This window comes from Anomaloglossus baeobatrachus, chromosome 1 (assembly GCF_048569485.1).
Source record: "Anomaloglossus baeobatrachus isolate aAnoBae1 chromosome 1, aAnoBae1.hap1, whole genome shotgun sequence".
Taxonomy (NCBI): domain Eukaryota; kingdom Metazoa; phylum Chordata; class Amphibia; order Anura; family Aromobatidae; genus Anomaloglossus; species Anomaloglossus baeobatrachus.
In genome coordinates this window covers 151,950,091-151,976,134 of record NC_134353.1, presented here as the reverse complement: position 1 = coordinate 151,976,134, position 26,044 = coordinate 151,950,091, and the positions used below count along the sequence as shown (strand labels likewise).

Sequence of the window (26,044 nt, the reverse complement as noted above, 5' to 3'; positions counted from 1 at the left end):
CTCCACCACCACCACCGCCCGCACACAGGGCTGACCGGGGCTCCCCCCCTCCACCACCACCACCGCCCGCACACAGGGCTGACCGGGGCTCCCCCCCTCCACCACCACCACCGCCCGCACACAGGGCTGACCGGGGCTCCCCCCCTCCACCACCACCACCGCCCGCACACAGGGCTGACCGGGGCTCCCCCCCTCCACCACCACCACCGCCCGCACACAGGGCTGACCGGGGCTCCCCCCCTCCACCACCACCACCGCCCGCACACAGGGCTGACCGGGGCTCCCCCCCTCCACCACCACCACCGCCCGCACACAGGGCTGACCGGGGCTCCCCCCCTCCACCACCACCACCGCCCGCACACAGGGCTGACCGGGGCTCCCCCCCTCCACCACCACCACCGCCCGCACACAGGGCTGACCGGGGCTCCCCCCCTCCACCACCACCACCGCCCGCACACAGGGCTGACCGGGGCTCCCCCCCTCCACCACCACCACCGCCCGCACACAGGGCTGACCGGGGCTCCCCCCCTCCACCACCACCACCGCCCGCACACAGGGCTGACCGGGGCTCCCCCCCTCCACCACCACCGCCCGCACACAGGGCTGACCGGGGCTCCCCTCCACCACCACCGCCCGCACACAGGGCTGACCGGGGCTCCCCTCCACCACCGCCCGCACACAGGGCTGACCGGGGCTCCCCTCCACCACCACCGCCCGCACACAGGGCTGACCGGGGCTCCCCCCCCCCTCCACCACCGCCCGCACACAGGGCTGACCGGGGCTCCCCTCCACCACCACCGCCCGCACACAGGGCTGACCGGGGCTCCCCTCCACCACCACCGCCCGCACACAGGGCTGACCGGGGCTCCCCTCCACCACCGCCCGCACACAGGGCTGACCGGGGCTCCCCTCCACCACCACCGCCCGCACACAGGGCTGACCGGGGCTCCCCCCCTCCACCACCACCGCCCGCACACAGGGCTGACCGGGGCTCCCCCCCTCCACCACCACCGCCCGCACACAGGGCTGACCAGGGCTCCCCCCCTCCACCACCACCGCCCGCACACAGGGCTGACCGGGGCTCCCCCCCTCCACCACCACCGCCCGCACACAGGGCTGACCGGGGCTGTCCACCACCACCGCCTGCACCCGAGCTGTCCAGTATTCCCAGTATTCTGGTTGACACCAGGACAAGTATCGGCCGCAGAGGGGGCGTCTACATCCCACTATCCCGATATATCGGGGGCGGCCATAACCATGTGTCACCTGCTGTAGAGCTGACTACATGAATGTCCGCCGGGCGCTGACAGCTGTCACTCAGCGCCGAGGAGATGAGGACGCATCAGGTCTCCATGGAGACGGGTAGAGGAGGCGGAGCTCTGTGCTGTACCGCTCCGGGCACGACCCGTCCGTAGTGAGGAGCCGGAGGATAACGCGTCCAGTGTACGGCAGCGCAGACTGACACCAGTACACACAACACGGGAGAACCGGGAACTGACGGCTCACTCACCCGCCGATACCTGCTCGCTGCACACACGGCTCCTCCGCAGCGCGCTCTGCTGTCGTCTCCAGCTCTCTCACAGCATAGCTCCGGTCTGCCACAAAAGACACGCCCCTGTAATCATGACGTCACTTCCGCTCCCAAGGAAGTGCCCGAGCGCCATGTTTGTTAAAGGCAAAGAAGGAAACTGTGCTTGTATGTGTGTGTCCGCAGGGGGGAGCCTCCTCGTGTGCCCGCAGGGGGGAGTCTCCTCGTGTGTCTGCATGGGGGGGGGCCTCCTCGTGTGTCTGCAGGGGGGAGCCTCCTCGTGTGTCTGCAGGGGGGAGTCTCCTCGTGTGTCCGCAGGGGGGGGCCTCCTCTTGTGTCTGCAGGGGGGGGGTCTCCTCGTGTGTCTGCAGGGGGGAGCCTCCTCGTGTGTCTGCAGGGGGGGGAGCCTCCTCGTGTGTCCGCAGGGGGGAGTCTCCTCGTGTGTCCGCAGGGGGGAGCCTCCTCGTGTGTCCGCAGGGGGAGTCTCCTCGTGTGTCCGCAGGGGGGAGTCTCCTCGTGTGTCTGCAGGGGGGGACCTCCTCGTGTGTCCGCAGGGGGGAGTCTCCTCGTGTGTCCGCAGGGGGGAGTCTCCTCATGTGTCTGCAGGGGGGGACCTCCTCGTGTGTCTGCAGGGGGGGACCTCCTCGTGTGTCCGCAGGGGGGAGCCTCCTCGTGTGTCCGCAGGGGGAGTCTCCTCGTGTGTCCGCAGGGGGGAGTCTCCTCGTGTGTCCGCAGGGGGGAGTCTCCTCGTGTGTCCGCAGGGGGGAGCCTCCTCGTGTGTCCGCAGGGGGGAGTCTCCTCGTGTGTCTGCAGGGGGGGAGCCTCCTCGTGTGTCTGCAGGGGGGGAGCCTCCTCGTGTGTCTGCAGGGGGGGGCCTCCTCGTGTGTCCGCAGGGGGGAGCCTCCTCGTGTGTCCGCAGGGGGGAGTCTCCTCGTGTGTCCGCAGGGGGGAGTCTCCTCGTGTGTCCGCAGGGGGGAGTCTCCTCGTGTGTCCGCAGGGGGGAGTCTCCTCGTGTGTCCGCAGGGGGGAGCCTCCTCGTGTGTCCGCAGGGGGGAGTCTCCTCGTGTGTCTGCAGGGGGGGAGCCTCCTCGTGTGTCTGCAGGGGGGGAGCCTCCTCGTGTGTCTGCAGGGGGGGGCCTCCTCGTGTGTCTGCAGGGGGGGAGCCTCCTCGTGTGTCCGCAGGGGGGAGTCTCCTCGTGTGTCTGCAGGGGGGGAACCTCCGCGTGTGCCCTCAGGGGGGAGCCTCCTCGTGTGTCCTCAGGGGGGAGCCTGCGCGTGTCTGCAGGGGGAGCCTCCTCGTGTGTCCTCGGGGGAGCCTCCTCGTGTGTCCGCAGGGGGGAGCCTCCTCGTGTGTCTGCAGCGGGAGCCTCCATGTGTGTCCTCGGGGGAGCCTCCGCGTGTGTCCTCGGGGGAGCCTCCGCGTGTGTCCTCGGGGGAGCCTCCTCGTGTGTCCGCAGGGGGGAGCCTGCGCGTGTGTCTGCAGGGGGGAGCCTGCGCGTGTGTCCTCGGGGGAGCCTCCTCGTGTGTCCGCAGGGGGGAGCCTCCTCGTGTGTCCGCAGGGGGGAGCCTCCTCGTGTGTCCGCAGGGGGGAGCCTCCTCGTGTGTCCGCAGGGGGGAGCCTCCTCGTGTGTCCGCAGGGGAGAGCCTCCTCGTGTGTCCGCAGGGGGGGGGCTTCCTCGTGTGTCCGCAGGGGGGAGCCTCCTCGTGTGTCCGCAGGGGGGGGGGGCCTCCACGTGTGTCCGCAGGGGGAGCCTCCTCGTGTGCCCTCAGGGGGGAGCCTCCGCGTGTGCCCTCAGGGGGGAGCCTCCGCGTGTGCCCTCAGGGGGGAGCCTCCGCATGTGCCCTCAGGGGGGAGACTCCGCGTGTGCCCTCAGGGGGGAGACTCCGTGTGTGCCCTCAGGGCCTCCTTGTGTGTCCTCAGAGGGGAGCCTGCGCGTGTGTCTGCAGGGGGGGCCTCCGCGTGTGTCCGCAGGGGGGAGCCTCCTCGTGTGTCCGCAGGGGGGGAGCCTCCATGTGTGTCCTCGGGGGAGCCTCCGCGTGTGTCCGCAGGGGGGGGAGCCTGCGCGTGTGTCTGCAGGGGGAGCCTCCGCGTGTGTCCTCGGGGGAGCCTCCGCGTGTGTCCTCGGGGGAGCCTCCGCGTGTGTCCTCGGGGGAGCCTCCTCGTGTGTCCGTAGGGGGGAGCCTCCTCGTGTGTCCGTAGGGGGGAGCCTCCTCGTGTGTTCTGGTAGCTCAGCCTCAGATGTTAGTATTGTTTGAGGTATGTGAAATAGACTGGGTGCCATCAGTAATTCTAATCAGATTTTCATCATTTTTGTCTCCACCTTCTCCTAAATTGGACAGCACAAGGATGGTATCTAGATGCCGTCACATTTTTTCGCTGACCCACAGCCTTCATTACAGATCTTGATCCAATCCTCAGATCAATATCGAACATATCTCCGTGATTTTGTACAGACTGCTCAGTGCAAGGAAAAATCTGACAACTCCATAGACCGCCATAGGCAGGAGTACGATCTGTGAGAAACTGATGTGTAAATGAGGCCTCAGGGCTCGGTCACATGACCTTCTGTTAGGCTTCAGTGTGATCTGTGAAAAAAAGCAGACCACTGTTTTTCAATGGGACAGTGCAGATCAGCGATTATTTTCACTGACAGACTGGAAAAAAAATTGCAGCAAGTTCAATTTTCCTCTGGAAATCGGACGAGAGTCACCCATTCAACTCGATGGGTGCAAGAAAAAAAATCAGACATCGCACATAGATACCGAAGTCACAGTATAGCACATAGATACCGGAGTCAAAGTATAGCACATAGATACCGAAGTCACAGTATAGCACATAGATACCGGAGTCACAGTATAGCACATAGATACCGGAGTCACAGTATAGCACATAGATACCGAAGTCACAGTATAGCACATAGATACCGGAGTCACAGTATAGCACATAGATACCGGAGTCACAGTATAGCACATAGATACCGAAGCCACTGTATAACACATAAATAGTGGAGCCACAGTATAGCACAAAGATACCAGAGCCACAGTATAGCACATAGATACCGGAGTCACAGTATAGCACATAGATACCGGAGTCACAGTATAGCACATAGATACCGGAGCCACAGTATAACACATAGATACCAGAGCCACAGTATAGCACATAGATACCAGAGCCACAGTATAGCACATAGATACCGAAGCCACTGTATAACACATAAATAGTGGAGCCACAGTATAGCACAAAGATACCAGAGCCACAGTATAGCACATAGATACCGGAGTCACAGTATAGCACATAGATACCGAAGCCACTGTATAACACATAGATACCAGAGCCACAGTATAGCACATAGATACCGGAGTCATAGTATAGTACATAGATACCAGAGCCACAGTATAGCACATAGATACCAGAGCCACAGTATAGCACATAGATACCGGAGTCATAGTATAGCACATAGATACCGGAGTCACAGTATAGCACATAGATACCGGAGTCATAGTATAGCACATAGATACCAGAGCCACAGTATAGCACATAGATACCAGAGCCACAGTATAGCACATAGATACCGGAGTCACAATATAGCACATAGATACCAGAGCCACAGTATAGCACATAGATACCGGAGTCACAGTATAGCACATAGATACCGAAGCCACTGTATAACACATAGATACCAGAGTCACAGTATAGCACATAGATAGTGGAGCCACAGTATAGCACATAGATACCAGAGCCACAGTATAGCACATAGATACCGGAGTCATAGTATAGCACATAGATACCGGAGTCACAGTATAGCTCATAGATACCGGAGTCATAGTATAGCACATAGATACCGGAGCCACAGTATAGCACATAGATACCGGAGTCACAGTATAGCACATAGATACCAGAGCCACAGTATAGCACATAGATACCAGAGCCACAGTATAGCACATAGATACCAGAGCCACAGTATAGCACATAGATACCGGAGTCACAGTATAGCACATAGATACCGAAGCCACTGTATAACACATAGATACCAGAGTCACAGTATAGCACATAGATACCGAAGCCACTGTATAACACATAGATACCAGAGTCACAGTATAGCACATAGATACCGGAGTCATAGTATAGCACATAGATACCGGAGTCACAGTATAGCACATAGATACCGGAGTCATAGTATAGCACATAGATACCGGAGTCACAGTATAGCACATAGATACCGGAGTCATAGTATAGCACATAGATACCGGAGTCACAGTATAGCACATAGATACCGGAGTCACAGTATAGCACATAGATACCGGAGTCATAGTATAGCACATAGATACCAGAGCCACAGTATAGCACATAGATACCAGAGCCACAGTATAGCACATAGATACCGGAGTCACAGTATAGCACATAGATACCGAAGCCACTGTATAACACATAGATACCAGAGTCACAGTATAGCACATAGATACCGGAGTCATAGTATAGCACATAGATACCGGAGTCACAGTATAGCACATAGATACCAGAGTCATAGTATAGCACATAGATACCGGAGTCACAGTATAGCACATAGATACCGGAGTCATAGTATAGCACATAGATACCGGAGTCATAGTATAGCACATAGATACCAGAGCTACAGTATAGCACATAGATACCAGAGCCACAGTATAGCACATAGATACCAGAGCCACAGTATAGCACATAGATACCGGAGTCACAGTATAGCACATAGATACCGGAGTCATAGTATAGCACATAGATACCAGAGCCACAGTATAGCACATAGATACCGGAGTCACAGTATAGCACATAGATACCGGAGTCATAGTATACCACATAGATACCAGAGCTACAGTATAACACATAGATACCAGAGCTACAGTATAGCACATAGCGGAGCGACTGTATTATTATCAATATTTATTATTATAGCGCCATCAATTCCATGGCGCTTTACATGTGAAAGGGGTATACATAATAGGGACAAGTACAATAATCCTAAACAATACAAGGCACAAACTGGTATAGGAGGAGAGAGGTCCCTGCCCTCGAGGGCTCACAGTCTACAAGGGATAGGTGACCATACAGTAGGTGAGGGTAGAGCTGGTTGTGTGGCACTATATCAGACTGAGTGTTACGGCAGGTTGTAGGCTTGTCGGAAGAGGTGGGTCTTCAGGTTCCTTTTGAAGCTTGTCAATGTAGGCAAGAGTCTGATATGTTGTGGCAGAGCATTCCAGAGTATGGGGGAGGCACGGGAGAAATCTTGGATGCGATGGTGGGAAGAGGAGATGAGAGAGCAGTAGAGAAGGAGATCTTGTGAGGATCGAAGGTTACGTGCAGGTAAGTACCGGGAGACTAGGTCACAGAAGTAGGGAGGAGACAGGTTGAGGATGGCTTTGTATGTCATGGTTAGTGTTTTGAACTGGAGTAGCAGAGAGGAGAGGTCAGGGAGTAGCGGGGGAACAGGTGGATTAGCCAGGCAGCATAGTTTAGAATAGATTGTAGGGATGCGAGACTGTTAGAAGGGAGGCCACAGAGCAGGAGGTTGCAATAATCCAGGCTGGAGATAATAAGGGCATGTACTAGGGTTTTTGCGGATAGATAGATACCGGAGCCCCAGTATAGCAGAGCCACTGTATAGCACATAGATAGCAAAACGACAGTATAGCACATAGATAGTGGAGCCACTGTATAGCACATAGATACCGAAGCCCTAGTATAGCAGATCGGGGAGCCACTGTATAGCATATAGATACCGGAGCCACTGTATAGCACATAGATAGTAGTGCCATATTATGGCATTTAGATACTGGAGCCACAGTATAGCACATAGATAACTGTGCCACACTATAGCACATAGATACTGTGGCACAGTATAGCACATAGATAGCAGAGCCATATTTTGGCATTTAGATACTGGAGCCACGGTATAGCACATAGATACCAGAGCCACAGTATAGCACATAGATAGCAGAGCCACAATATAGCACATAGATAACGGAACCACAGTATAGCACATAGATAGCAGAGCCACAGTATAGCATCCAGTGTTTAAAGATACACTGTGTGCAGAATTATTAGGCAAATGAGTATTTTGATCACATGATACTTTTTATACATGTTGTCCTACTCCAAGCTGTATAGGCTTGAGAGCCAACTACCAATTAAGTAAATCAGGTGATGTGCTGTCATGCTCCCCGGCTCCCCTGCCATGCTCCCCGGCTCCCCTGCCTTGCTCACCGGCTCCCCTGCCACGCTTCCCCGCTCTCATGTCACGCTCCGTCGCTCCCGTGCCATGCTTCCCGGTCCCCCGCTCCACAGCCTCCATGCCCCATCACCTGCGGTCTCCAGGCAGCCCGGTTCCCGCTCCCGGCGCCCGTCGGCAACTCTGAGCCAGCCCGGCACTTCTGCCTCCTGTGCACCGCTCCCTGCTCTGGCTTCTGGCACCCGGGCCTCGCGCATGCGCATTAGGGCGCGCGCGCGGTCATTGACCCTCTCTTAAAGGGCCAGTGTCCTCCAACAGGATATTGAAGAATCAGGTACAGGGTATATAGGGGGATCCTTTCCAAGTGGGCGGGGCCTGTTCTTCGTGTTTGCTAAGCTAGGAGTCAGGTCTCCCTGTGTCTTGTTCCATACTTACCTATCTCTCTTGTAGAGTCGTTCCTGTCTCGCCAACCGGTCCTGACGACTCCCGAACCCCGAACGGTGACTGTCCGCCATCTCATCAGTCCATACCATCTCCGATCCCTGGATCAGTGTGGTGACCCACCTCCTCGCTCCGTTGGTTCCGGATTCTGCCTGACATCATCTTGGCCTCCAAACCTGAGCTCCGTCACCCGGACTACCTTCAGAGACTCCGTGGTCCCAGGGACTTCTTCACTCCACTCCTCTGAACGGACTGTCCTGCTACCCGTAGTGCTCCGGCTACCGGGCACCTTGTCCTCGGTGAGGTGTTCAGCCCAGTGGATCCACCTCCTGGGCCTACCCGTCCTCCTGGTCCTAACAGTAAGAACAGGCTATGGATCCCGCCGAAGCACTAGCGGCCCAGCTGGGCAACTTGCAGCAGGAACTCGGACGACAGCGCGAGACCCAGTCCCGCATGCTGGCCTTCATGTCCTCGGTGGATACCCGCCTGAACACGCTGAAAGCAACTGCCACGTCCCTGGCATCTCAGGCTTCTACAGCACAGTCCACGGCCGCAGTTCCCGTGGCGGCTTCCTCGGAAGCTTCTAAACTCCGCTTGGCCTCTCCACCCCGATATGCCGGAGATCCTAAGACGTGCAGAGGATTCTTGAATCAGTGCTCCCTCCACTTTAAGCTGCTTCCGCACCTGTTTGCCTCCGACCAAGCCAAGGTGGCGTTTGTGATGTCCCATCTGGAGGGTGAGGCACTGGCCTGGATGAACCCCTTGTGGGAGAGGGAGGACCCTGTAACTGCTAACATCCAGGACTTCCTGCAGGCGTTTAGAACCACCTTTGACGAACCCGGACGTGCCGCCGCGTCTGCCTCATCACTCCTCAGGCTACGTCAGGGGACCTTGACGGTGGGCCAATATGCCATCCGCTTTCGCACCTTGGCCTCAGAATTGGGGTGGAACAATGAGGCCCTCACCACTGCCTTCTGGGAAGGACTCTCCAGTCGTATTAAGGACGAGCTGGCAGGCCGCGATGTTCCTTCCACTCTGGATGCCCTAATTGCACTAGCCACCCGCGTTGACCTCCGTTTTCAGGAACGATCCAAAGAGGTGTCCCGCGAGAGACGTCCGATACGGCATTCCTCTCCTCCGCAGAAGCCCGTCGTACCTCAGTCGGCATCGTCTGGCGTCTCTGTCCACGAACCCATGCAGATTGACCGTCTGAGGCAGTCCGAACAACGCCGAGCAGAACGGCTCGCTAAGGGTCTCTGCTTCTACTGCGGAGAGGGCACACACCTGCTACGTTCCTGTCCAGAGAGGCCGGGAAACTCCAAAGCCTAGGGTTGGTAGGAGAGGCCACCCTAGGTGCTGGGACTCTCTCAGACCCGGTTACGTGGACTGTTCAAGTGACAACGGGAGAGACGCGGTTCATGGCCGAGGCGTACCTCGATTCCGGGGCAGCAGGCAATTTCATCCAGCAGGCCACGGTGGACAAGTACCAGGTGCCGGTTACTCCACTCGACAAACCCCTTGTGATTGCCTCTGTAGATGGGAGACCCCTCTCTGACACCATCTCGTGGATCACCAAGCCAGTAGAACTACGTATCAGTGCCCTGCACACCGAGAACATCACTCTCTACGTCTTCCCACACATGTCTCATCAAATCCTGCTGGGACTCCCCTGGTTACGGACACACAAACCGTCGGTCAGCTGGCGTACTGGTGAAATTACCCGATGGGGCTCCTCTTGCCACGAGAACTGCCTGAAGTCTATACAGCCCATCCGACGACCTCCGGTTCCGGAGTCCCTACCAGGACTGCCTTCGGCCTATTGGTCCTTCGCGGACGTCTTTGATAAAAAGGAGTCAGAGGTACTGCCGCCACATCGTCCTTACGACCGTGCCATCGACCTACTCCCGGGAACTACACCACCTCGAGGACGGATATATCCTTTGTCCCCTGCTGAAACAAGAGCCATGTCTGCCTATATCACTGAGAACCTGGCAAGGGGATTCATCCGGAGATCCTCCTCTCCTGCTGGAGCAGGCTTCTTCTTCGTTAAGAAGAAAGAGGGCGACCTGCGCCCATGCATAGACTACCGGGGATTGAACCAAATCACCGTAAAAAATAAATACCCCCTGCCGCTCATCTCCGAATTGTTTGATCGGCTTAGAGGAGCTCGTGTGTTTACCAAGTTGGATCTTCGGGGTGCCTACAACCTGGTCCGCATCCGCTCTGGGGACGAATGGAAGACCGCATTCAATACTCGCGATGGGCACTACGAGTATTGTGTGATGCCCTTCGGCCTGTGTAACGCACCAGCAGTCTTTCAAGAATTGGTGAACGACGTGTTCCGGGACCTTCTCTACGTCTGTGTGGTGGTATATCTGGATGACATCCTGGTCTTCTCTCCGGACCTCCAGACCCACAGAGAGAACGTGCAGCTGGTACTACAAAGACAGAGAGAATCGTCTGTACGCCAAGTAGAAGTGTGTCTTCGAGCAGTGTTCTCTTCCCTTCCTGGGTTACGTAATCTCCGATACCGGCCTGCAGATGGACCCAGAGAAGGTCTCTTCCATTCTCAACTGGCCCCCTCCTTCCGGACTGAAGGCAATTCAACGGTTTCTTGGATTTGCGAACTATTACCGTCAGTTCATCCCTCACTTCTCTGCCCTGACTGCGCCTCTCTCTGCCTTGACCAAGAAGGGGGCTAATCCAAAGGATTGGTCACCTGCGTCCGACGCCACGTTTGGCTCCCTAAAACAGGCATTTGCTTCCTCTCCTGTGCTCCACCGTCCTGAGTTAAACCGACAGTTCACCTTGGAGGTGGATGCCTCCTCCTCTGGAGCCGGAGCAGTGCTCATGCAGAAGTCCTCCGGGAAGATGGTTACTTGCGGTTTCTTCTCCAAGAGCTTCTCAGCACCTGAACGCAACTACACCATCGGTGACCGAGAGCTATTAGCAGTCAAACTGGCTCTGGAGGAATGGCGCTACCTTCTGGAGGGAGCAGTGTACCCCGTGATCATTTACACGGACCACAAGAACCTGGAATACCTGCGGTCTGCTCAGCGACTGAACCCACGACAAGCCAGGTGGTCCTTGTTCTTTGCCAGGTTCGATTTTCAGTTCCATTTTCGGCCCGCGGATAAGAATGTGCGAGCAGATGCCTTGCCCAGGTCATTCGTGCCCATGGAACAGGAGGAGGAGACATCCCAGCCCATCATCTGCCCAAGTAAAATCATTCCGGTGGCTCCTGTCACTCTGGCCCAGATTCCGCCCGGGAAGACCTATGTCTCTGAGACTGACAGACAAAAAGTGTTGCATTGGGGCCATGCCTCGAAAATAGCCGGCCATGCTGGTCAGAAGAGAACATGGAGTACAATTGTACGTCACTACTGGTGGCCATCCCTTCGCACGGACGTCGCGTCTTTTGTCTCAGCCTGCTCCTCTTGTGCCCGGAACAAGACGCCCAAACACCTGCCATATGGTCGCCTTCTGCCGCTGCCAATTCCCTCCGTTCCGTGGCAACACATTGCAATGGACTTTATTACAGACTTGCCCTTGTCCGCCGGACACACAGTCATATGGGTCGTGGTGGATCGGTTCTCCAAAATGGCTCATTTCGTCCCTATGGCTGGACTGCCCTCTGCCCAGGAACTCGCTGACGCCTACATACAGCACATCTTCCGGTTGCATGGCTTTCCCTCACACATTATGTCCGACAGAGGAACTCAGTTTACCTCCCACTTCTGGAGGGCCCTCTGCAAACATCTGGGAGTGGCTCTGGACTTTTCTTCAGCCTACCATCCTCAGTCGAATGGCCAAGTGGAACGAGTCAATCAGATCCTGACCTCCTTCTTGCGTCACTACGTTGATACCCATCAAGACGTCCCTAGGACGTGCTTCCCTGCGGATGAAAAGACACGCAGACAAGAGGCGTCTGGATCCTCCGTGTTTCTCTCCAGGAGATCTGGTCTGGCTTGCTTACAAATACGTCCGATTGAAGCTACCATCGCACAAGTTGGGTCCTCGCTACATCGGGCCGTTTAAAGTCATCGGCAAAATAAATGAGGTCTCCTACAAGCTGCAGCTCCCAGCCACGATGAGAATCCCCAACTCCTTCCACGTCTCCCTGCTGAAGCCGGTTGTCCTTGGTCCCTTCTCCGCTGCTGCCGGTGCTGCTCCTCCTCCTATTGCTGATGATGACATCTATGCGGTAAGGGATATCGTGGCCATGAAGACCGTGCGGGGCCGACAGTTCTTTCTGGTGGACTGGGCTGAGTATGGTCCTGAGGATAGGTCCTGGGAACCCCGGGAGAATGTGGGTACTCCCCTGATACGTGCCTTCCTGTCCCGGTTGCGGGGAGGGGGGCGTGGGGGAGGGGGTACTGTCACGCTCCCCGGCTCCTCTGCCATGCTCCCCGGCTCCCCTGCCATGCTCCCCGGCTCCCCTGCCTTGCTCACCGGCTCCCCTGCCACGCTTCCCCGCTCTCATGTCACGCTCCGTCGCTCCCGTGCCATGCTTCCCGGTCCCCCGCTCCACAGCCTCCATGCCCCATCACCTGCGGTCTCCAGGCAACCCGGTTCCCGCTCCCGGCGCCCGTCGGCAACTCTGAGCCAGCCCGGCACTCCTGCCTCCTGTGCACCGCTCCCTGCTCTGGCTTCTGGCACCCGGGCCTCGCGCATGCGCATTAGGGCGCGCGCGCTGTCATTGACCCTCTCTTAAAGGGCCAGTGTCCTCCAACAGGATATTGAAGAATCAGGTACAGGGTATATAGGTATATAGGTAACGGACTGTCCTGCTACCCGTAGTGCTCCGGCTACCGGGCACCTTGCCCTCGGTGAGGTGTTCAGCCCAGTGGATCCACCTCCTGGGCCTACCCGTCCTCCTGGTCCTAACATGTGCTTCTCTGTTATGAGGAGGGGTGTGGTGTAATGACATCAACACCCTATATAAGGTGTACTTAATTATTAGGTAACTTCCTTTCCTTTGGCAAAATGGGTCAGAAGAGAGATTTGACGGGCTCTGAACAGTCCAAAATTGTGAGATGTCTTGCAGAGGGATGCAGCAGTCTTGAAATTGCCAAACTTTTGAAGCATGATCACTGAACAATCAAGCGTTTCATGGCAAATATCCAACAGGGCGCAAGAAGCGTGTTGGGCAAAAAAGGCGCAAAATAACTGACCATGAATTGAGCAAAATCAAGCGGGAAACTGCCAAGATGCCATTTACCACCAGTTTGGCCATATTTCAGAGCTGCAACGTTACTGGAGTATCAAAAAGCACAAGATGTGCCATACTCAGTGACATGGCCAAGGTAAGGAAGGCTGAAAAATGACTACCTTTGAACAAGAAACATAAGATAAAACATCAAGACTGGGTCAAGAAATATCTTAAGACTGATTTTTCAAAGGTTTTATGGACTGATGAAATGAGATCGACACTTGATGGGCCAGATGAATGGGCCAGAGGCTGGATCAGTAAAGGGCAGAGAGCTCCATTCCGACTCAGACGCCAGGAAGGTGGAGGTGGGGTACTGGTATGGGCTGGTATCATCAAAGATGAACTTGTGGGACCTTTTCGGGTTGAGGATGGAGTGAAGCTCAACTCCCAGACCTACTGCCAGTTTATGGAAGAACAACTTCAAGCAGTGGTACAGGAAGAAGTCGGTATCGTTCAAGAAAAACATGATTTTCATGCAGGACAATGCTCCATCACATGCATCCAACTACTCCACAGCGTGGCTGGCCAGTAAAGATCTAAAAGATGAAAAATAATGACTTGGCTCCCTTGTTCACCTGATCTGAACCCCATAGAGAACCTGTGGTCCCTCATAAAATGTGAGATCTACAGGGAGGGAAAGCAGTACACCTCTTGGAACAGTGTCTGGAGGCTGTGGTGCCTGCTGCACGCAATGTTGATCGTAAACAGATCAAGCAACTGACAGAATCTATGGATGGTAGGCTGTTGAGTGTCATCATAAAGAAAGGTGGCTATATTGGTCACTCATTTTTTAGGTTTTGTTTTTGCATGTCACAAATGTTTATTTCTAAATTTTGTGCAGTTATATTGGTTTACCTGGTGAAAATAATCAAGTGAGATGGTAATATATTTGGTTTTTATTAAGTTGCCTAATAATTCTGCACAATAATAGTTATCTGCAAAAACAGATATCTTCCTAAGATAGCCAAATCTAAAAAAAAAAAAAAAAACTCTCCAACTTCCAAAAATATTAAGCTTTGATATTCATGAGTCTTTTGGGTTGATTGAGAACATAGCTGTTGATCAATAAAAAAAATCCTATAAAATACAACTTGCCTAATAGTTCTGCACACAGTGTATATTGCAATTCTGTAACAGGGAAGTGTAAATAATGAAAGCTCCACTCCAGTGTTTGTGTATTTTTCAGTGCTGGAGTAGCGCTGTAAATCTAAGCCCCCTTTCATATTCTCAATTTCCAGTGGCTTCACCGCTGCCATCTTGTGCCCATAGCTTCTGAGTGAACGGAGGTCAGAAGTTACTTCACAAGTAGAGATGAGCGGACCCGTGGAAGTTCAGTTCGGCTGGTTCATCTGACCTTTATCTAAGGTTCGGTTTGGGTCCCCGACTTGACCTGAACCCCAATGGAAGTCACTGACTGGGCAGGTCGGGTCTCCGGCCACATGCAGCCAGCCGTAAACAGAGTACCGGAGGCGGGTGGGCAGGCTTTTGTTGTATTTTATTTTTAGTTTGTTGCACACTACATCCGATCATGCCATTGTTACCCCCACTGTCAGTCGTTCAGACAGTGCAAGCGGCTCACATTGGGCTGAGCACCGAGTGTACCGAAGCACAGCCATGCTTGCACGAGTGGTCAGCATACGTAAAGCACCGAAACTCTGTTTTCTGTGTAACGTCTGTGGTACGAACACCGAACCTCAGGTTCACTTATTTCTAGTCACAAGCTCCCAATGCATCTCTATGAGAGCCAGAACGAGGCGAGAATGAGGCTTTCATAGAGTTGGAGTTGTGACTTCTGGCATCTCCAGGAAACACTGAAGCTGACAGCAGGTCACAGGAGCCCGAAGCTGTGCTCATACAAGATGAATCCGCTGTAAGGTGAGTATGTGACAGGGTTCTGGGGACTTAGATTTAAAGTAATAAAACAAAACCACAAAATGGTGCCTTAATTACTGCTACCGTAAAAAAAAAATAAAAACGTATTGCATACGGAAGACAAGTGAGAAAAAAATCATCCCGCTTTTCTGCATGAAAGTCAGACCGATCCCCATATGAAGATGACAATAAGCCTAATCTAAAGGTGATGTGAGGCACAAGCATTGCAGAGGATCTAAAGGGAAAAGTTTTTGCTCCTATTTTATTCCTGCAGCTCCCTTCGATATACTCTGGGGGGGGGGGCATGGTAGGCTTTTCTTTTTTAGATATACTGTACAATTTTAGACATGGGCCTTTTTATTTGGTGTTAAGGGTGGGTGCACACGATCAGGATTGGCAGCGTTTTAGATGCAGTGTTTCGCTGTGTTCAAAACGCTGCCACTGTACTTCTTTTCTCAGCAGTGTAAACTGGCATGCAGCGCGGCTTTCCAAGCCACAGCATGTCAATTTATGCTGTGGACACGCGAGTGTTCTCCGTAGGCAGAATAGAGCTAAAGTCCACAGTGGCCCGAACCCTGATCGTGGGCACTGAAAGCTGCGGTCTTTTGCAGAGAACACCAGTGCACCCCACAGGAGAAGACACACTGCGTCCAGGACACCGCGTGTCTTGATCTTGTGCACATACCCTAATTTTTATTTTGGTGCTCATAGAGTAATAATGCAGAGCAGACTGAAGACGCTGTTACTAGATTTGTCGGTGGCGGCTGGAGACACAAAGGGGGCAATCTCATGGTATTGCCTTAGGGAAAAAATAGCTGAGAGACTCTTCCAAAGTATGGGAGGACGTAGAAAATATTCCGTTATTGAGTCACACAAAATATCACAATTATTTCTAGTGCATAGGATAGATAGGACTCCGGCGTTTTTATTTAAAATAGGGGCTAGCCCTTTCGTGTTGTTAGAAATGTGATGTTGCAGATGCGGATCTGATACATCTCATGCGGAATTGCCCGCAACTGAGAAGGTATTGGACGGGTGTAATTGATCTCATAGATTCTGCATATGATTGTCAAGTTGACCGAGGACCTCTGATGTGTATCCTTGGGTATATGGCAGAACTTCCTATTCAAGAGAGTCACAAGATCGGTACTGCACCCATACTGTACGAGGCACAGAAGACTATATCTTCTTATTGGAAGAATACTACAGCCCCGGGTATTAGAGAGCTGATCAACAATGTAAACAATATCCTTAGACTAAAAAAATATGTGTATCAGAAAAGGAAGGCGTAGAAGAAATTTGAAGATCTCTGGACTCCTTGGCTTGACACCCCTAACCTCGCACCACGGAGTTTGACATGGGATAGATCTTTGTTAGCGGGCTTATTCTAGGTAATCTTAGCAGCATATACATTATGGATTGGTAAGAGGAATCTAGGCATTCTAATGGTCTCTAAGGACGGAGGGAGAATCACTGTTGCTATTTAGACTCAGGTTATCGGTTTGATCTGTTTGGGATATAGTTGTTGCTGTCGGAGTCTGAGTTATGCCTTGGTGTAAGGTTAAGGAAATATTTTGGTTTGGGGGAGAGGGGAAGGGAGTTGATTTGGGTATATATTTCCTTGTGTTTTGTTCTTTTTGTACACTGTGTGCAGAATTATTAGGCAAGTTGTATTGTAGAGGATTTTTTTTATTATTGATCAACAACTATGTTCTCAATCAAGCCAAAAAGACTCATAAATATCAAAGCTTAATATTTTTGGAAGTTTGAGTGGTTTTTTTTAGATTTGGCTATCTTAGGAGGATATGTGTTTGTGCAGGTAACTATTATTGTGCAGAATTATTAGGCAACTTAATAAAAACCAAATATATTCCCATCTCACTTGTTTATTTTCACCAGGTAAACCAATATAACTGCACAAAATTTAGAAATAAACATTTCTGACATGCAGAAACAAAACCCCAAAAAATTAGTAACCAATAAAACCACCTTTCTTTCGGATGACACTCAACAGCCTACCATCCATAGATTCTGTCAGTTGCTTAATCTGTTTATGATCGTCATTGCGTGCAGCAGCCACCACAGCCTCCAGACACTGTTCCGAGAGGTGTACTGTTTTCCCTCCCTGTAGATCTTACATTTTATGAGGGACCACAGGTTCTCTGTGGGGTTCAGATCAGGTGAACAAGGGGGCCATGTCATTATTTTTTCATCTTTTAGACCTTTACTGGCCAGCCACACTGTGGAGTAGTTGGATGCATGTGATGGAGCATTGTCCTGCATGAAAATTATGTTTTTCTTGAATGATACCGACTTCTTCCTGTATCACTGCTTGAAGAAGTTGTCTTCCAGAAACTGGCAGTAGGTCTGGGAGTTGAGCTTCACTCCATCCTCAACCCGAAAAGGTCCCACAAGTTCATCTTTGATGATACCAGCCCATACCAGTACCCCCACCTCCACCTTGCTGGCGTCTGAGTTGGAGTGGAGCTCTCTGCCCTTTACTGATCCAGCCTCTGGGCCATCCATCTGGCCCATCAAGAGTCACTCTCATTTCATCAGTCATAAAACCTTTGAAAAATCAGTCTTAAGATATTTCTTGGCTCAGTCTTGACGTTTTATCTTATGTTTCTTGTTCAAAGCTGGTCATTTTTCATCCTTCCTTACCTTGGCCATGTCCCTGAGTATGGCACACCTTTTGCTTTTTGATACTCCAGTAACGTTGCAGCTCTGAAATATGGCCAAACTGGTGGCAAATGGCATCTTGGCACCTTCACGCTTGATTTTCCTCAATTCATGGTCAGTTATTTGGTGCCTTTTTTGCCCAACACGCTTCTTGTGTTTTTTTATGCGTTTTTGCCACCGGTGCGTTTTTTTGTGCATTTTTTGGGGGCCAAAAATGCTGCATCTTTGTAGTTACAAAAGGTGCACTGTGTGAACATAGCCTTAAAGGGGAGTGACATCACTACAACTCTTAAAAGGTAACAGTTCTGGCTACTGGGAAAAGTAAAACCACAAGTGATCAAGTGATGTGTATGTAAAGGCACACACGCCACAATTATACTGTGGCAACCTGTGCCCACAATGTGCCATTGCTGCATCCTAGATCTGGCCAAGATGTGATCAGATCTATCACATGGTGTCTGAATAATAATACCAACATACAGTCAGGGCTGTATTTTTCCTTCGTGCTGCCCTAGGCACTTTAAGTGGTCGCGCCCCTTAGTGACAACGTAAAACTTAGTTTTCGCACACGACATCTGTTTAAGGCAGATCTACTCTGTAAAACACTTTAAAAAGTATCAATGAGAAACGAAGGGCACTAACCCCCCCCCCCAATGGGGATCACCACAGGCACATCAAAACATAGCATGAGTATAAAATATTTCCACCACACCGTCCCCACTTATATACTGTGACTGTGACACTGCCCCTAAATAAATAAACTACACACTGCCCTCCCTTATAAATTATACCCCCCACACCTTGCTCGATTATGAAATATGATCTGTACATTGTGAGGAGGGAGCAGCATGATGTGAGGACAATGTCCCATGCATACTGCCCCTCCTCACAATGTCCCATGCCTGCTGCCCCCTCCTCACAATGTCCCATGCATGCTGCCCCCTCCTCACAGTGTCCCATGCATGCTGCCCCCTCCTCACAGTGTCCCATGCATGCTGCCCCCTCCTCACAGTGTCCCATGCATGCTGCCCCCTCCTCACAGTGTCCCATGCATGCTGTTCCCTCCACAGTGTCCCATGCATGCTGCCCCCCCCCCCCCCCCCCCCCCCCCTCCTCACAGTGTCCCATGCATGCTGTTCCCTCCACACAGTGTCCCATGCATGCTGCCCCCTCACAGTGTCCCATGCATGCTGCCCCCTCATCACAGTGTCCCATGCATGCTGCCCCCTCCTCAGTGTCTCATGCATGCTGCCCCCTCCTCACAGTGTCCCATGCATGCTGCCCCCTCTTCACAGTGTCCCATGCATGCTGCCCCCTCTTCACAGTGTCCCATGCATGCTGACCCCTCTTCACAGTGTCCCATGCATGCTGTCCCCTCCTCACAATGTCCCCATGCATGCTGCCCCCTCCTCACAATGTCCCATGCATGCTGCCCCCTCCTCACAATGTCCCATGCATGCTGACCCTCCTCACAATGTCCCATGCATGCTGCCCCCTCCTCACAATGTCCCATGCATGCTGCCGCCTCCTCACAGTTTTCCCATGCATGCTGACCCCTCCTCACAGTGTCCCATGCATGCTGCCCCCTCCTCACAGTGTCCCATGCATGCTGCCCCCTCCTCACAGTGTCCCATGCATGCTGCCCCCTCCTCACAGTGTACCATGCATGCTGCCCCCTCCTCACAGTGTCTCATGCATGCTGCCCCCTCCTCACAGTGTCCCATGCATGCTGCCCCCTCCTCACAGTGTCCCATGCATGCTGCCCCCTCCTCACAGTGTCCCATGCATGCTGCCGCCTCCTCACAGTTTTCCCATGCATGCTGCCCCCTCCTCACAGTGTCCCATGCATGCTGCCCCCTCGTCACAGTGTCCCATGCATGCTGCCCCCTCATCACAGTGTCCCATGCATGCTGCCCCCTCCTCAGTGTCTTATGCATGCTGCCCCCTCCTCACAGTGTCCCATGCATGCTGCCCCCTCTTCACAGTGTCCCATGCATGCTGCCCCCTCTTCACAGTGTCCCATGCATGCTGACCCCTCTTCACAGTGTCCCATGCATGCTGTCCCCTCCTCACAATGTCCCATGCATGCTGCCCCCTCCTCACAATGTCCTATGCATGCTGCCCCCTCACAATGTCCCATGCATGCTGACCCTCCTCACAATGTCCTATGCATGCTGCCCCCTCCTCACAATGTCCCATGCATGCTGCCGCCTCCTCACAGTTTTCCCATGCATGCTGCCCCCTCCTCACAGTGTCCCATGCATGCTGCCCCCTCCTCACAGTGTCCCATGCATGCTGCCCCCTCCTCACAGTGTCCCATGCATGCTGCCCCCTCCTCACAGTGTCCCATGCATGCTGCCCCCTCCTCACAATGTCCCATGCATGCTGCCCCCTTCTCACAATGTTCCATGCATGCTGCCCCCCTCTTCACAGTGTCCCATGCATGCTGACCCCTCTTCACAGTGTCCCATGCATGCTGTCCCCTCCTCACAATGTCCCATGCATGCTGCCCCCTCCTCACAATGTCCCATGCATGCTGCCCCCTCCTCACAATGTCCCATGCATGCTGACCCTCCTCACAATGTCCCATGCATGCTGCCCCCTCCTCACAATGTCCCATGCATGCTGCCGCCTCCTCACAGTTTTCCCATGCATGCTGACCCCCTCCTCACAGTGTCCCATGCATGCTGCCCCCTCCTCACAGTGTCCCATGCATGCTGCCCCTCCTCACAGTGTCCCATGCATGCTGCCCCCTCCTCACAGTGTACCATGCATGCTCCCCCCTCCTCACAGTGTCTCATGCATGCTGCCCCCTCCTCACAGTGTCCCATGCATGCTGCCCCCTCCTCACAGTGTCCCATGCATGCTGCCCCCTCCTCACAGTGTCCCATGCATGCTGCCGCCTCCTCACAGTTTTCCCATGCATGCTGCCCCCTCCTCACAGTGTCCCATGCATGCTGCCCCCTCGTCACAGTGTCCCATGCATGCTGCCCCCTCATCACAGTGTCCCATGCATGCTGCCCCCTCCTCAGTGTCTTATGCATGCTGCCCCCTCCTCACAGTGTCCCATGCATGCTGCCCCCTCTTCACAGTGTCCCATGCATGCTGCCCCCTCTTCACAGTGTCCCATGCATGCTGACCCCTCTTCACAGTGTCCCATGCATGCTGTCCCCTCCTCACAATGTCCCATGCATGCTGCCCCCTCCTCACAATGTCCTATGCATGCTGCCCCCTCACAATGTCCCATGCATGCTGACCCTCCTCACAATGTCCTATGCATGCTGCCCCCCTCCTCACAATGTCCCATGCATGCTGCCGCCTCCTCACAGTTTTCCCATGCATGCTGCCCCCTCCTCACAGTGTCCCATGCATGCTGCCCCCTCCTCACAGTGTCCCATGCATGCTGCCCCCTCCTCACAGTGTCCCATGCATGCTGCCCCCTCCTCACAGTGTCCCATGCATGCTGCCCCCTCCTCACAATGTCCCATGCATGCTGCCCCCTTCTCACAATGTCCCATGCATGCTGCCCCTCTCCATGAGCTCCTAATGCTGCCTTCCTCTTTTCCATAATGACACCTCCATGTTGCCCCACTCATGCTAAGACCACCACACTAACGTTTATGCTGAGACACCCCCCCACACACACACACTACTCCACTCTTGATATTGACTCCCTACATTGCTCCACTCCATACTGATCCCACACATGCTGCCCCTTCTCCATAATGAGCTCCCAATGCTGCCCCCCTCTTATTCTGAGTTTTTACACTCCCCCACCCAATCGATTTTGTCATTGCACTATGCCTCAACCCTTGTACTCTGTCTCTAGCATTAGCCCCTCACTCCCCAGCATCAGGCTCTCTCCTCCAGCATCAGGCTCTCTCCCCCAGCATCAGCCTCTCTCTTCCCTCAGCATCAGCCTCTCTCTTCCCTCAGCATCAGCCTCTCTCTTCCCTCAGCATCAGCCTCTCTTCCCTCAGCATCAGCCTCTCTCTTCCCTCAGCTTCACCCTCTTTCCCAGCCTCCCCAAGCATCAGCCTCTATCATCCCTCAGCATCAGCTCTCCCCCCAGTCTCAGCTTCTGCCTCCCCCCAGCCTCAGCCTGCCCCAGTCTCCGCCTCAGCCTCCCTCCAGCCTCCCCCCAGTCTCCACCTCAGCCTCCCTCCAGCCTCCCCCCAGTCTCCGCATCAGTCTCCCTCCAGTCTCCCCCCAGTCTCAGCCTCCCTCCAGCCTCCCCCCAGTCTCAGTCTCCCTCCAGCCTCCCCCCAAGTCTCAGCCTCCCCCCCAGTCTCAGCCTCACCCCAGTCTCAGCCTCACCCCAGTCTCAGCCTCAGCCTCCCTCCAGCCTCCCCCCAGTCTCAGCCTCCCTCCAGCCTCACCCCAGGCTCAGCCTCCCTCCAGCCTCCCCCCAGTCTCAGCCTCTGCCTCCATCCAGCCTCCCCCCAGTCTCAGCCTCCCTCCAGCCTTCCCCCAGTCTCAGCCTCCCTCCAGCCTCCCCCCCAGCCTCAGCCTCCCTCCAGCCTCCCCCCAGCCTCAGCCTCCCCCCAGTCTCAGCCTCCCTCCAGTCTCAGCCTCCCTCCAGCCTCCCCCCAGTCTCAGCCTCCCTCCAGCCTCCCCCCCAGCCTCAGCCTCCCTCCAGCCTCCCCCCAGCCTCAGCCTCCCTACAGCCTCCCCCCAGTCTCAGGCTCCCTCCAGCCTCCCACCAGTCTCAGCTCCCTCCAGCCTCACCCCAGTCTCAGCCTCCCTCCAGCCTCCCCCTAGTCGCAGCCTCCCCCCAGTATCAGTCTCTGCCTCCCTCCAGACTCCCCCCAGTATCTGCCTCCCTCCAGCCTCCCCCCAGTATCAGCCTCTGCCTCCCTCCAGTATCAGCCTCTGCCTCCCTCCAGCCTCCCCCCAATATCAGCCTCTGCCTCCCTCCAGCCTCCCCCCAGTATCAGGCTCTGTCTCCTCCTGCCTCCCCCAGCATCAGCCTCTGCCTCCCTTCAGCCTCCCCCAGTATCAGCCTCTGCCTCCCTCCAGCCTCCCCCCAAGTATCAGCCTCTGCCTCCCTCCAGCCTCCCCCCCAGTCTCCGCCTCAGCCTCCCCCCCAGTCTCCCCCCAGTCTCCGCCTCAGTCTCCCTCCAGTCTCCCCCCAGTCTCAGCCTCCCTCCAGCCTCCCCCCAGTCTCAGCCTCCCTCCAGCCTCCCCCCAAGTCTCAGCCTCCCCCCCAGTCTCAGCCTCACCCCAGTCTCAGCCTCACCCCAGTCTCAGCCTCCCTCCAGCCTCCCCCCAGTCTCAGCCTCCCTCCAGCCTCACCCCAGGCTCAGCTCCCTCCAGCCTCCCCCCAGTCTCAGCCTCAGCCTCCCTCCAGCCTCCCCCCAGTCTCAGCCTCAGCCTCCCTCCAGCCTCCCCCCAGTCTCAGCCTCTGCCTCCGTCCAGCCTCCCCCCAGTCTCAGCCTCCCTCCAGCCTCCCCCCAGTCTCAGCCTCCCTCCAGCCTCCCCCCCAGCCTCAGCCTCCCTCCAGCCTCCCCCCAGCCTCAGCTTCCCTCGAGCCTCCCCCCAGTCTCAGCCTCCCTCCAGCCTCCCTCCAGTCTCAGCCTCCCTCCAGCCTCCCTCCAGTCTCAGCCTCCCTCCAGCCTCCCCCCCAGCCTCAGCCTCCCCCCAGCCTCAGCCTCCCTCCAGCCTCCCCCCAGTCTCAGCCTCCCTCCAGCCTCCCACCAGTCTCAGCCTCCCTCCAGCCTCACCCCAGTGTCAGCCTCCCTCCAGCCTCCCCCTAGTCTCAGCCTCCCTCCAGCCTCCCCCCAGTATCAGTCTCTGCCTCCCTCCAGACTCCCCCCAGTATCTGCCTCCCTCCAGCCTCCCCCCAGTATCAGCCTCTACCTCCCTCCAGTATCAGCCTCTGCCTCCCTCCAGCCACCCCCCAATATCAGCCTCTGCCTCCCTCCAGCTTCCCCCCAGTATCAGGCTCTGTCTCCCTCCTGCCTCCCCCAGCATCAGCCTCTGCCTCCCTCCAGCCTCCCCCAGTATCAGCCTCTGCCTCCCTCCAGCCTCCCCCCCAGTATCAGCCTCTGCCTCCCTCCAGCCTCCCCCCAGTATCAGCCTCTGCCTCCCTCCAGCCTCCCCCCAGTATCAGCCTCTGCCTCCCTCCAGTCTCCCCCCCCAGTATCAGCCTCTGACTCCCTCCAGCCTCCCCCCAGTCTCAGCCTCCCTCCAGCCTCCCCCCCCAGCCTCAGCCTCCCTCCAGCCTCCCCCCAGCCTCAGCTTCCCTCGAGCCTCCCCCCAGTCTCAGCCTCCCTCCAGCCTCCCTCCAGTCTCAGCCTCCCTCCAGCCTCCCCCCAGTCTCAGCCTCCCTCCAGCCTCCCCCCCAGCCTCAGCCTCCCCCCAGCCTCAGCCTCCCTCCAGCCTCCCCCCAGTCTCAGCCTCCCTCCAGCCTCCCACCAGTCTCAGCCTCCCTCCAGCCTCACCCCAGTCTCAGCCTCCCTCCAGCCTCCCCCTAGTCTCAGCCTCCCTCCAGCCTCCCCCCAGTATCAGTCTCTGCCTCCCTCCAGACTCCCCCCAGTATCTGCCTCCCTCCAGCCTCCCCCCAGTATCAGCCTCTACCTCCCTCCAGTATCAGCCTCTGCCTCCCTCCAGCCACCCCCCAATATCAGCCTCTGCCTTCTCCCTCCTGCCTCCCCCAGCATCAGCCTCTGCCTCCCTCCAGCCTCCCCAGTATCAGCCTCTGCCTCCCTCCAGCCTCCCCCCCAGTATCAGCCTCTGCCTCCCTCCAGCCTCCCCCCCAGTATCAGCCTCTGCCTCCCTCCAGCCTCCCCCCAGTATCAGCCTCGGCCTCCTCCAGTCTCCCCCCCAGTATCAGCCTCTGACTCCCTCCAGCCTCCCCCCAGTATCAGCCTCTACCTCCCTCCAGCCTCCCACCAGTATCAGCTTCTGCCTCCCCCAACCTCTGCCTCCCTCCAGCCTCCCCAGTCTCAGCCTCCCTCCAGCCTCCCCCAAGTCTCAGCCTCCCCCCAGTCTCAGCCTCACCCAGTCTCAGCCTCACCCCAGTCTCAGCCTCCCTCCAGCCTCCCCCCAGTCTCAGCCTCCCTCCAGCCTCACCCCAGGCTCAGCCTCCCTCAGCCTCCCCCAGTCTCAGCCTCTGCCTCCGTCCAGCCTCCCCCCAGTCTCAGCCTCCCTCCAGCCTTCCCCCAGTCTCAGCCTCCCTCCAGCCTCCCCCCCAGCCTTAGCCTCCCTCCAGCCTCCCCCCAGCCTCAGCCTCCCCCCAGTCTCAGCCTCCCTCCAGCCTCCCTCCAGTCTCAGCCTCCCTCCAGCCTCCCCCCAGTCTCAGCCTCCCTCCAGCCTCCCCCCCAGCCTCAGCCTCCCTCCAGCCTCCCCCCAGCCTCAGCCTCCCTACAGCCTCCCCCCAGTCTCAGGCTCCCTCCAGCCTCCCACCAGTCTCAGCCTCCCTCCAGCCTCACCCCAGTCTCAGCCTCCCTCCAGCCTCCCCCTAGTCGCAGCCTCCCCCCAGTATCAGTCTCTGCCTCCCTCCAGAATCCCCCCAGTATCTGCCTCCCTCCAGCCTCCCCCCAGTATCAGCCTCTGCCTCCCTCCAGTATCAGCCTCTGCCTCCCTCCAGCCTCCCCCCAATATCAGCCTCTGCCTCCCTCCAGCCTCCCCCCAGTATCAGGCTCTGTCTCCCTCCTGCCTCCCCCAGCATCAGCCTCTGCCTCCCTTCAGCCTCCCCCAGTATCAGCCTCTGCCTCCCTCCAGCCTCCCCCCCAGTATCAGCCTCTGCCTCCCTCCAGCCTCCCCCCCAGTCTCCGCCTCAGCCTCCCCCCCAGTCTCCCCCCAGTCTCCGCCTCAGTCTCCCTCCAGTCTCCCCCAGTCTCAGCCTCCCTCCAGCCTCCCCCAGTCTCAGCCTCCCTCCAGCCTCCCCCCAAGTCTCAGCCTCCCCCCCAGTCTCAGCCTCACCCCAGTCTCAGCCTCACCCCAGTCTCAGCCTCCCTCCAGCCTCCCCCCAGTCTCAGCCTCCCTCCAGCCTCACCCCAGGCTCAGCCTCCCTCCAGCCTCCCCCCAGTCTCAGCCTCCCTCCAGCCTCCCCCCAGTCTCAGCCTCAGCCTCCCTCCAGCCTCCCCCCAGTCTCAGCCTCTG

At 56.1% G+C, this 26,044-nt stretch overlaps 1 protein-coding gene across 4 annotated transcripts in view; it reads right to left on the bottom strand.

The window, feature by feature from the left end:
• Positions 1–26,044, bottom strand: part of CFAP97 (cilia and flagella associated protein 97) — an 86,548-nt gene that overhangs the window by 44,883 nt on the left and 15,621 nt on the right. The window contains exon 1 of one of the 4 annotated variants that reach the window (XM_075334595.1): positions 1,511–1,593. The exons of 1 other annotated variant lie outside the window; for it this stretch is intronic. The gene's annotated coding sequence lies outside the window, so the exon portion shown is untranslated. Of the gene's footprint in view, positions 1–1,266; positions 1,471–1,510; positions 1,594–26,044 lie in introns of those variants that run through there. 2 more of the 4 variants (XM_075334606.1, XM_075334599.1) reach the window with 2 other exon arrangements.